This window comes from Lynx rufus, unplaced genomic scaffold, assembly GCF_022079265.1.
Source record: "Lynx rufus isolate CCGP_SWC_20201006 ecotype Redwood Valley unplaced genomic scaffold, mLynRuf1.p SCAF_5, whole genome shotgun sequence".
Lineage (NCBI taxonomy): Eukaryota > Metazoa > Chordata > Mammalia > Carnivora > Felidae > Lynx > Lynx rufus.
The window spans coordinates 89575361-89585810 of record NW_025814867.1 but is presented as its reverse complement, the minus strand read 5'-3'; positions in this window follow the sequence as shown (position 1 = coordinate 89585810).

Below are 10450 nucleotides of genomic sequence, written 5' to 3'. Positions count from 1 at the left end.
AACTCTATGAAGGCTAAGAGAGGTAAGACAGCTGCAGAGGAAAAGTTGGAAGCTAGCAGAGGTAGGTTCATGAAGTTTAAGGAAAGAAGCCATCTCCATAACAAAAAAGTGCAAGGTGAAGCAGCAAATACTGACATGGAAGCTGCAACAAGTTATCCTGAAGACCTAGCTAAGATAGTTCATGAAGGCAGCAACACTAAACAAGAGATTTTCAATATACATTAAACAACCTCCTATAGGAAGAAGATGCCATCTAGGACTGTCATAGCTAGAGAGAAGTCAATGCCTGGCTTCAAAGTCTCAAAGGTTAGGCTCTCTTGTTAGGGGCTAATGCAGCTGATAATCTGAAGTTAAAGCCAATGCTCATTCACCATTCTGAAAATACTAGGGTTCTCAAAAATTGTGCTAAATCTACTCTCCCTGTTCTCTACAAATGGAACAACAAAGCATGAATAACAGCACATCTGTTTAGTACATGGTTTACTGAATATTTCAAGCCCACTGTTGAGACCTACTACTCAGAAAAAAAGGTCTGATGGAGATGTGCAATCAGGTTAATGTTGTTTTCGTGGCTGTTAACACAACATGCATTCTGTAGCCCATGGATCAAGAAGTAATTTCAAACAACCAATGCCATAAAAATACAAACAACTGTAACAGAATGTTATAAAAACCTATTTGCCAGGGCGCCTGGGTGGCTCAGTCGGTTAAGTGTCTGACTTCGGCTCAAGTCATGATCTCACGATCCGTGAGTTCAAGCCCCACATCGGGCTCTGTGCTGACAGCTCAGAGCCTGAAGCCCGTTTCAGATTTTGTGTCTCCCTCTCTCTCTGCCCCTCCCCTGTTCATGCTCTGTCTTTCTTTGTCTCAAAAATAAATAAATGTTAAAAAAAGTTAAAAAAAAAAACCTATTTGCCAAAAAAAACCCTATATGCCAACAAATGGCACAACTTAGAGGAAATACATAAATTCCTAGAAACATATAAACTACCAAAACTAAATCAGGAAGAAATAATTTGAACAGACCAATTATCAGCAATGAAATTGAATCAGTAATCAATAAACTCCCAAAAAAACTGTGAAGTCCAGAACCACATGGCTTCACAGGTGAATTCTACAAAACATTTAAAGAAGAGTTACTACCTGGGCACCTGGGTGGCCCGGTCAGTTGAGCATCTGACTTTGGCTCAGGTCATGACCTCACTGCTTGTGGGTTTGAGCCCTGTCCGGCTCTGTGCTGACAGTTGGGAGCCTGGAGCCTGCTTCGGATTCTGTGTCTCCCTCTCTCTCCTTCTTCTGCCACTCATGCTCTGGTTCTCTCTCTCTCAAAAATAAATAAACATTAAAAAAAATTTAAAGAAGAGTTAATACCTATTCTCTCAAACTATTCCAAAAAACAGAAGAAGAAGGAAAACTTTCAAATTCATTCTGTGAGGTCAGTATCACCCTGATACCGAAACCAAATAGACACCACAAATAAGGAGAACTATAGGGCCAATTACCTCTCATTAACACAGAAGCAAAAATCTTCAACAAAATACTAGCAAACAGAATTCAACAATCCATTTAAAAGGGGGAGGAGTTAAGATGACAGAGAAGTAGGGGGACCCTGGGCTTTCCTTGTCCCTCAAACACAGCTGTATTGAGGTCAGATCACTCGGAACACCCAGGAAATCAATCTGCAGATTGGCAGAAGGATCTCCACAGTTGGAGGGAGATAGCTTGGCAGGTGTGAGGTTCATAGAAATGAATTGGGGAAGAGAAAAAGAGAGGAGGGAACCCTTTTCATGGAGAGACAAAAGGAAGAGAAAGAGAGAGGGGTTGAGAAAGTACAACATTGAGTTAGCACAAGCAGAAAACCTCTCTGGCCCATGGACTGGGTAGTGAGGAGTACTGAGTGTCCCAGCTCTTTTTTGAAAACAGTGTTTGAAGCTCAAATTCTGAGGTTTTGGAAGTGCATGAGTTTGTTGGGAGCAGAGCTATGGCGTGCACTCCTGGGCAGGGAGGGGGCAGCTAGCCGGGAGTGCATAGGGTGGTGTAGACAACTCCAGGGCACACTGGGAGAGGACATTCCCCATCCCAGAGTACTTTTGGAAGAGGGCTTATTGCCTCCCAAGGACAAAATACCCTGCAGGTGCCAGCCAAAGGCCTTTCATCATCAGGGGACAGAGGCGTACCTAGAGTGAATATAAAACCTTTGCTGCCTTTAATGGTGGTACACTACAGATTCCACGCACTGTGCAGGCATGGGACTATTCCGCAGGGACAGAGAACTTTACACAGCATGGAGAGGCTCTACTCCAAAGGAGGGGAGTGGATCCACATGGTGCTGGGTCCTTTAAGACTGTGGGTTTTGTGGGGCGCCTGGGTGGCGCAGTCGGTTAAGCGTCCGACTTCAGCCAGGTCACGATCTCGCGGTCCGTGAGTTCGAGCCCCGCGTCAGGCTCTGAGCTGATGGCTCAGAGCCTGGAGCCTGTTTCCGATTCTGTGTCTCCCTCTCTCTCTGCCCCTCCCCCGTTCATGCTCTGTCTCTCTCTGTCCCAAAAATAAATAAACGTTGAAAAAAAATTTTTTTTTAAAAAAAAAAGACTGTGGGTTTTGAATCCCAGCCACATGCCAGAGAAAACCTCAGGAGAGTTGTGGGACAGGGCAAGTTGACTGGTCTCACTATTCTGTGAGGGCTGCCTGAACAGCAAGGGGATGTGAGATCCCAGTCTGGGGATCAAAGATTGGAGTGGTGCCATTTCCTCCCCAACACCAACATGGTGGGACTTCAGAGAACAACACAGTGGCCTCCAGTGAAGGTGGGACCCACTTAACACCAAACCCCAGCACCCCCAAGCCTGGCAACTGTTTATTTTTGGGGGCAAGACTGACTCTGAGCCAAAGCAGAGTCAGATCAGCACAGCCACCATCCCCCATCCACCAAGTGCACTGAAAATCCAGGGCTTCAAAATGACACCTACAGTTCTTTTTTCTTTGTTTCTTTTTTCTTCTTTTTTTTCCCTTTCTTTTTCTTTAGAATCTGCCTTATAGTTTTTTGCTCCTCTGATTTTTTTTTTTTAGTCCCCTTTCCTTTTCTCTTGCTTTGGGATCAGGCTCCCCCTCCTTTTTTTCCAGGGTCACTTCAACAAACAAATCAAAGCACACCTAGTGAAAGGTCCAAACATTGCACCACTGCAAGCAAGGAGGAGCTCTGCAGAGGGCTGACCATGGGAAAGAGCAGCCAAAACGCAATAGCAGAGTGAACAGAGCATATACCAAAAACACTTCCTGAAGTGCCAGGCTCTGGACAGTGTATGACCCTTTTTTAATATAGCAGTACTCTCAGGTGCAGGAAACATAAAAAGCTTTTAAAACATGCAAAAGACAGAAATGTAGCCAAAATGACAAGATGGAGGAATTTCCCCCAAACGAAAGGTCAAGAAGACATCACAGCCAGGGACTTGCCCAAAACAGATATAAGCAATATGCCTGAATGAGAATTTAGAACAACAGTCATAAGACTACTAGCTGGGCTTGAATAAAGGATAGAAGACACCAGAGAAACCCTTGCTGCAGAGATCAAAGACCTAAGAACTAGTCAGGATGAAATAAAAAATGCTATAACTGAGATGTAAAACAAACTGGATACCGTGATAATGAGGACTGAAGAAGCAGAGGACAGAATAGGTGAAATATAAGATAAAATCGTGGAAAATAACAAAGCTAAAAAAAAAGAGGGAAAGGAAATTACTAAATCGTGAAGGGAGGCTTACAGAACTAAGTGATTTCATGATATGAAACAATATCCATATTATAGAGTCCCAGAAGAAGAGTGGGAATAAGGGGCAGGAGGTTTATTTGAACAAATTATAGCTGAGAACTTCCCTAATCTGGGGAAGGAAACAGGCATTCAAGTCCAAGAGGCACAGAGAAGTCCCTTTAAAATCAACAAAAACAGGTCAACACCACAATGTATCATAGTGAAACTTGCAAAATATAAAAATAAAGAGAGAATTCTGAAAGCAGCTAGGGACAAAAGGTTTATAAGGGTAGACACGTAAGGTTTGTAGCTGACCTGTCCACTGAAACTTGGCAGGCCAGAAGGGAGTGTCAGGAAATTTTCACTATGCTGAACAGGAAAAATATGCAGCCAAGAATCCTTTATGCAGCAAGGCTATCATTCAGAATAGAAGAAGAGATGAAAACTTTCCCAGACAAACAAAAACTGAAGGAGTTTGTGACCACTAAACCAGCCCTGCAAGAAATTTTAAGGGGGAATTCTAAGTGAAGGGGGAAAAAAAAAGACCAAAGCAACAAAGACTACAAAAGGGCCAGAGAAAATCACCAGCAACACCAATTCTACAGGTAACACAGTGACATTAAATTTATATCTTTCAATTATTATCGTGAAGGTAAATGGACTAAATGTTCAGATCAAACAACACAGGGTATCAGAATGGATAAAAAAAACAAACAACCAAGATCCATCTATATGCTGCCTACAAGAGCCTCATTTTAGACCTAAAGACATCTGCATATTGAAAGTGAGGGGATGGAGAACTACCTATCATGCTAATGGAAGTCAAAACAAAAAAAAGCTGGAATAGCCATACTTATATCAAACAAACGAGATTTTAAAACAAAGACTATAGCAAGAGATGAAGAAGGGCATTATATCACAATTAAGGGGTCTACCCATCAAAGGTCTAACAATTGTAAATATTTATGCCCCCAACTTGAAAGAACTCAAATATATAAATCAATTAATCACAAACATAAAGAAACTCATTGATAATAATACCATAATAGTAGGAGACTTTAATACCCATTTACAGGAAATAGATCATCTAAGCAGAAAAATCAACAAGGAAACAATGGCTTTGAGTGACATACTGGACCAGATGGCCTTAACAGGTTATTCAGAACATTTCATCCTAAGGCAGAAAAATACACATTCTTCTTGAGTGCACATGGAACATTCTCCAGAACAGATCACACAGTGGGTCACAAATCAGCTCTCAACAGACAAAAATATCGAGATCATACCATGCATATTTTCAGATCACAATGCTATGAAATTTGAAATCAACCACAAGAAAAAAGTTGGAAAGCCCTCAAATACATGGAGGTTAAAGAACATCCTAGTAAAGAATGAATGAGTTAACCAGGAAATAAAAGAAGAAATAAAAAAATACGTGGAAGCAAATGCAACTGAAAAGACAACAGTCCAAACCCTTTGGGATGCAGCAAAGGCTGTCCTAAGAGGAAAACACATTGCAATTCAGACCTATTTCAAGAAGTAAGAAAGGTCCCAAGTACACCACCTAACCTTACACCTAAAGGAGCTAGAAAAGGAGCAGCAAATAAAGCCTAAAGCCAGTAAAGGAAGGGAAATAACAAAAAAAGCAGAAATTAACAATACAGAAACAAAAGAACCCAGTGGAACAGATCAATGAAATTTAAAGCTGTTTTTTTGAAAGAATAAACAATATTGAATAACCCCTAGCCAGACTTCTCAAAAAGAAAAGAGAGAGGACCCAAACCGATAAAATCATGAATGAGAAGAGGAGAGATCACAACCAACACCACAGAAACGCAAACAATTATAAGAGAACACTATGAAAAATTTTTTGCCAACAAACTGGGCAATCTAGAAGAAATGGGAAGATTCCTAAAAAACTCACATACTACCAAAATGAAACAGGAAAAAATAGGAGATTTGAACAGACCCATAACCAGTGAATAAATTGAATCAGTTCTCCAAAATCTCCCAAAAAACAAGAATCCTGGGCCAGATGGCTTCCCAGAAGAATTCTACCAGACGTTTAAAGAAGAGTTAAACCTATTCTTCTCAAATTGTTCCCAAAAACTGAAATGGAAGGAAAGCTTCCAAACTCATTCTATGAGGCCAGAATTACCTTGATTCCAAAACTAGACAAAGACACTGCTTAAAAGGAGAATTATAGGCTAATATCCCTGATGTATCTAAATGCACAAATTCTCAAAAAGATACTAGCAAATCAAATTCAACAGTACATTAAAATAATTATTTCCCATGATCAAGTGGAATTTATTCCTGGGCTGCAGGGCTGGTTCAATATTAGTGAATCAACATGATACACCATATTAATAAAAGAAAGGATAAGAACCATATGAATCTCTCAATAGATGCAGAAAAAGCATTTGGCAAAAGACAGCATATGTTCTTGATAAAAACCTTCAAGAAGGTAGGGACAGAAGAAACATTCCTCAACATCATAAAGGCCATATATAAAAGACCCACAGCTAATATCATCATAAATGGGGAAAAACTGAGAGCTTTCCCCCTAAAGTCAGGAACATGACAGGGATGTCCAGACATTCTCACCACAGTTGTCTGACATAGTATTGGAAATTCTAGCCTCAGCAATCAGACAACAAAAATAAATAAAAGGCATCCAAATTGGCAAAGAAGAAGTCAAACTTTCAATCTTGGCAGATGACATGATAGTCTACATGGAAAACCCAAAAGACTCCACCCAAAAACTACTAGAACTGATACATGAATTCAGCAAAGTTTCAGGATATAAAATCACTGTACAGAAATCAGTTGCATTTCTATATACCAATAATGAAGCAACAGACAGATAAATCAAGGAATCGATCCCATTTACAATTGTACCAAAAACCATAAGATGCCTAGAAATAATCCTAACCAAAGAGGTAAAAGATCTGTGTGCTGGAAACTATAGAAAGTTTATGAAAGATATTGAAGAGGACACAAAGAAATAGAAAGATATTCCATGCTCATGGATTGGAAGAACAAATGTTGTTAAAATGTCTATACTACCCAAAGCAACCTACACATTCAGAGCAGTCTCTATCAAATAATATTAGCATTCTTCACAGCGCTATAATAATCCTAAAATCGGTATGGAACCAGAAAAGACCCCAAACAGCCAAAGTAATGTTAAAAGAGAAAACCAAAGCTGGAGGCATCACAATTCTGGACTTCAAGCTGTATTACAAAGCTGTAATCATCCTGACAGTATGGTACTGCACAAAAACAGGCACACAGATCAATGGAGCAGAACAGAAAACACAGAAATGGACCCAAAACTGTACGGCCAACTAATCTTAAAGCAGGAAAGAGCATCCAATGGGAAAAAGACAGTCTCTTCAGCAAATGGTGTTGGGAAAACTGGACAGCGACATGCAGAAGAAATAAACTGGACCACTTTCTTAGGCAATGCACAAAAGTAAATTCAAAATGGATAAAAGACCTAAATGTGAGACAGGAAGCCATCAAAATCCTAGAGGAGGAAACAGGCATCAACTTCTTTGACCTCGGCCACAGCAACTTCTTACTAAACATGTCTTCAAAGGCAAGGGAAATAAAAGCAAAAATGAACTATTGGGACCTCATCAAGATAAAAAGCTTCTGCACGGCAAAGGAAACAATCAACAAAACTAAAAGGCAACTGACAAAATGGGAGAAGATATTTGCAAATGACATATTGAGTAAAGGGTTATATCCAAAATCTATAAAGAATTTATCAAACTCAACACCCAAAAAACAAATAATCCAGTGAAGAAATGGGCAGAAGGCATGAATAGACACTTTTCCAAAGAAGGCATCCAGATGGCTAATAGACACATGTAAAGATGCTCAACATCACTCATCATCAGGGAAATACAAATCAAAACCACAATGAGATACCACCTCATACCTGTCAAAATGGTTAAAATTAACAACTCAAGAAACAACAGATGTTGGCAAGGATTCAGAGAAAGAGGATCTCTTTTGCACTGCTGGTGGGAATGCAAACTGGTACCACCACTCTGGAAAACAGTATGGAGATTCTGCAAGAAATTAAAAATAGAGCTACCCTAGGGGTGTTTGGGTGGCTCAGTCGGGTAAGCATCCGACTTTGGCTCAGGTCATGATCTCATGGTTTGTGGATTCAAGCCTCGTATCGGGCTCTGTGCTGACAGCTCAGAGCCTAGAGCCTGTTTCAGATTCTGTGTCTCCCTGTCTGTATCTCCCCCTCCCCTGCTCATGCTCTATCTCTCAAAAATAAACAAACATTAAAAAAAATTTTTTTTAATAGAGATACCCTATGACCCAAAAATTGCACTATTAGGTATTTATCCAAAGGATACGAAGATACTAATTTGAAAGTAGACATGCACCCCAAAGTTTATAGCAGCTCTATCAACAATAGTCAAATTTTGAAAAGAGCCCAAATGTTCATCAACTGATGAATGAAGAAGATGTGGTATAAATACACAATGGAATATTACTCAGCAATCAAAAATAATGAACTCTTGCCATTTACAACAACATGGATGGAACTAGAGTATATTATGCTAAATGAAATAAGTCAGCCAGAGAAAAACAAATATATAATTTCACTCGTGTGAAATTTAAGAAACACAACAGATGAACATAGGGGAAGGGAAGGAAAAATAAGATAAAAACAGAGAGAGGGCAAACCACAAGAGACAAATACAGAGAACAAACGGAGGGTTGCTGGAGGGAAGGTGGGGAGATGGGCCAAATGGGTGATGGGCATTAAGGAGGCACTTGTTGGGATGAGCACTGGGTGTTATGTGTAAGTGATGAATCACCGGGTTCTACTCCTAAAACCAATACTACATCGTATGTTAACTAACTTGAATTTTAAAAAATAAATAAGAATAAATACATTAAAAAATCATACCCATGATCAACTGGGATTTATTCCTGTGATGCAAGGGTGGTTCAGTATTTGCAAAATAATCAACATGATACATCATATCAATAAGAGAAAGGATAAAAGTATATGATTATTTCAAAAGATGTAGAAAGAGCATTTGACAAAGTACCACATCCATTCATGATATAAAACCCTCAACAAAGTAGGTTTAGAGGGAACATACCATAACATAAAAAAGGCCTTATTTGAAAAACCCACAGCTGGGGCTCCTGGGTGGCTTAGCATCTGCTCCTCATTTCAGCTCAGGTCATGATCTCACGGTTTGTGAGTTCGAGCCCCACATCAGGCTCTGCGCTGACAGCATGGAGCCTGCTTAGGATTCTCTCTCTCCCTCTCTCTCTGCACTTCTCCCCTCAAAAATAAACATTAAGGAGAAGAAGGAGAAGGAGAAGGAGGAGAAGAAGAAGAAGAAGAAGAAGAAGAAGAAGAAGAAGAAGAATCCACAGCCAACATCATACTCAATGGTGAAAAACTGAAAGCTTTTCCCCCAAGGTCAGGAGCAAGACAAGGATGTCCACTCTCACCACTTTTATTCAGCATAGTACTGCAAGTGCTAGCCACAGCAATCAGACAACATAAAGAAATAAAGAAAAGGCATCTAAATTGGTAAGGAAGAAGCAAAACTCTCAGAATTTGTGGGAGACATGGGACTGTATACAGAAAACCCTAAAAACTCCACCAAAAAAAACTATTAGAACTGATAAATGAATTCAGTAAAGTCACAAGATACAAAATCAATGTACAGAAATAAGTTGCATTCCTATACACTAATAATAAAGCAGCAGAAAGAGAAATTAAGTGAACAACCCCACTTACAATTCCACCCAAAACAATAAAATATCTAGGAATAAACTTAACCAAAGAGGTCTGTACTCTGAAAACTATAAAACACTGATAACAGAAATTGAAGATGATACAATGAAATGGAAAGACATTGAACGCTCATGGATTGGGAGAACAAATATCTACACATTCAATGCAATTCCTATCAAAATAACAACAGTATTTTTCACAAATACTGGAGCACCTGGATGGCTCAGTCAGTTGAGTATCCAACTTCGGCTCAGGTCATGATTTCATAGTTTGTGACTTTGGCCCCGCACGGGCTCACTGTTGTCAGCGCAGAGCCTGCTTTGATCCTCTGTCCCCCTTCTTCCCCAGCCCCTCCCCCACTCACTCACACTCTCTCTCTCTCTCTCTCTCAAAAATAAATGAACTTTAGGGGCGCCTGGGTGGCGCAGTCGGTTGAGCGTCCGACTTCAGCCAGGTCACGATCTCGCGGCCCGTGAGTTCGAGCCCCGCGTCGGGCTCTGGGCTGATGGCTCAGAGCCTGGAGCCTGTTTCTGATTCTGTGTCTCCCTCTCTCTCTGCCCCTCCCCCGTTCATGCTCTGTCTCTCTCTGTCCCAAAAATAAATAAACGTTGAAAAAAAAAAAATAAAAAAAAAAAATAAATAAATGAACTTTAAAAAAAAAGAAAAAACACTCCTAAAATGGGTATGGAATTACAAAAGACCCCAAATAGCTAAAGCAATCTTGAAAAAGAAAAACAAAACTAGAGGTATCACAATTCCAGACTTCAAGTTATATTCAAAGCGGTAGTAATTAAAACAGTATGACACTGGCATAAAAATAGACACATAGATCACTGGAATAGAACAGAAAACCCAGAAAAAAACTCACAATTATATGGTCAATTAATCTTTGACAAAGGAGGGGTGAAAAAGTC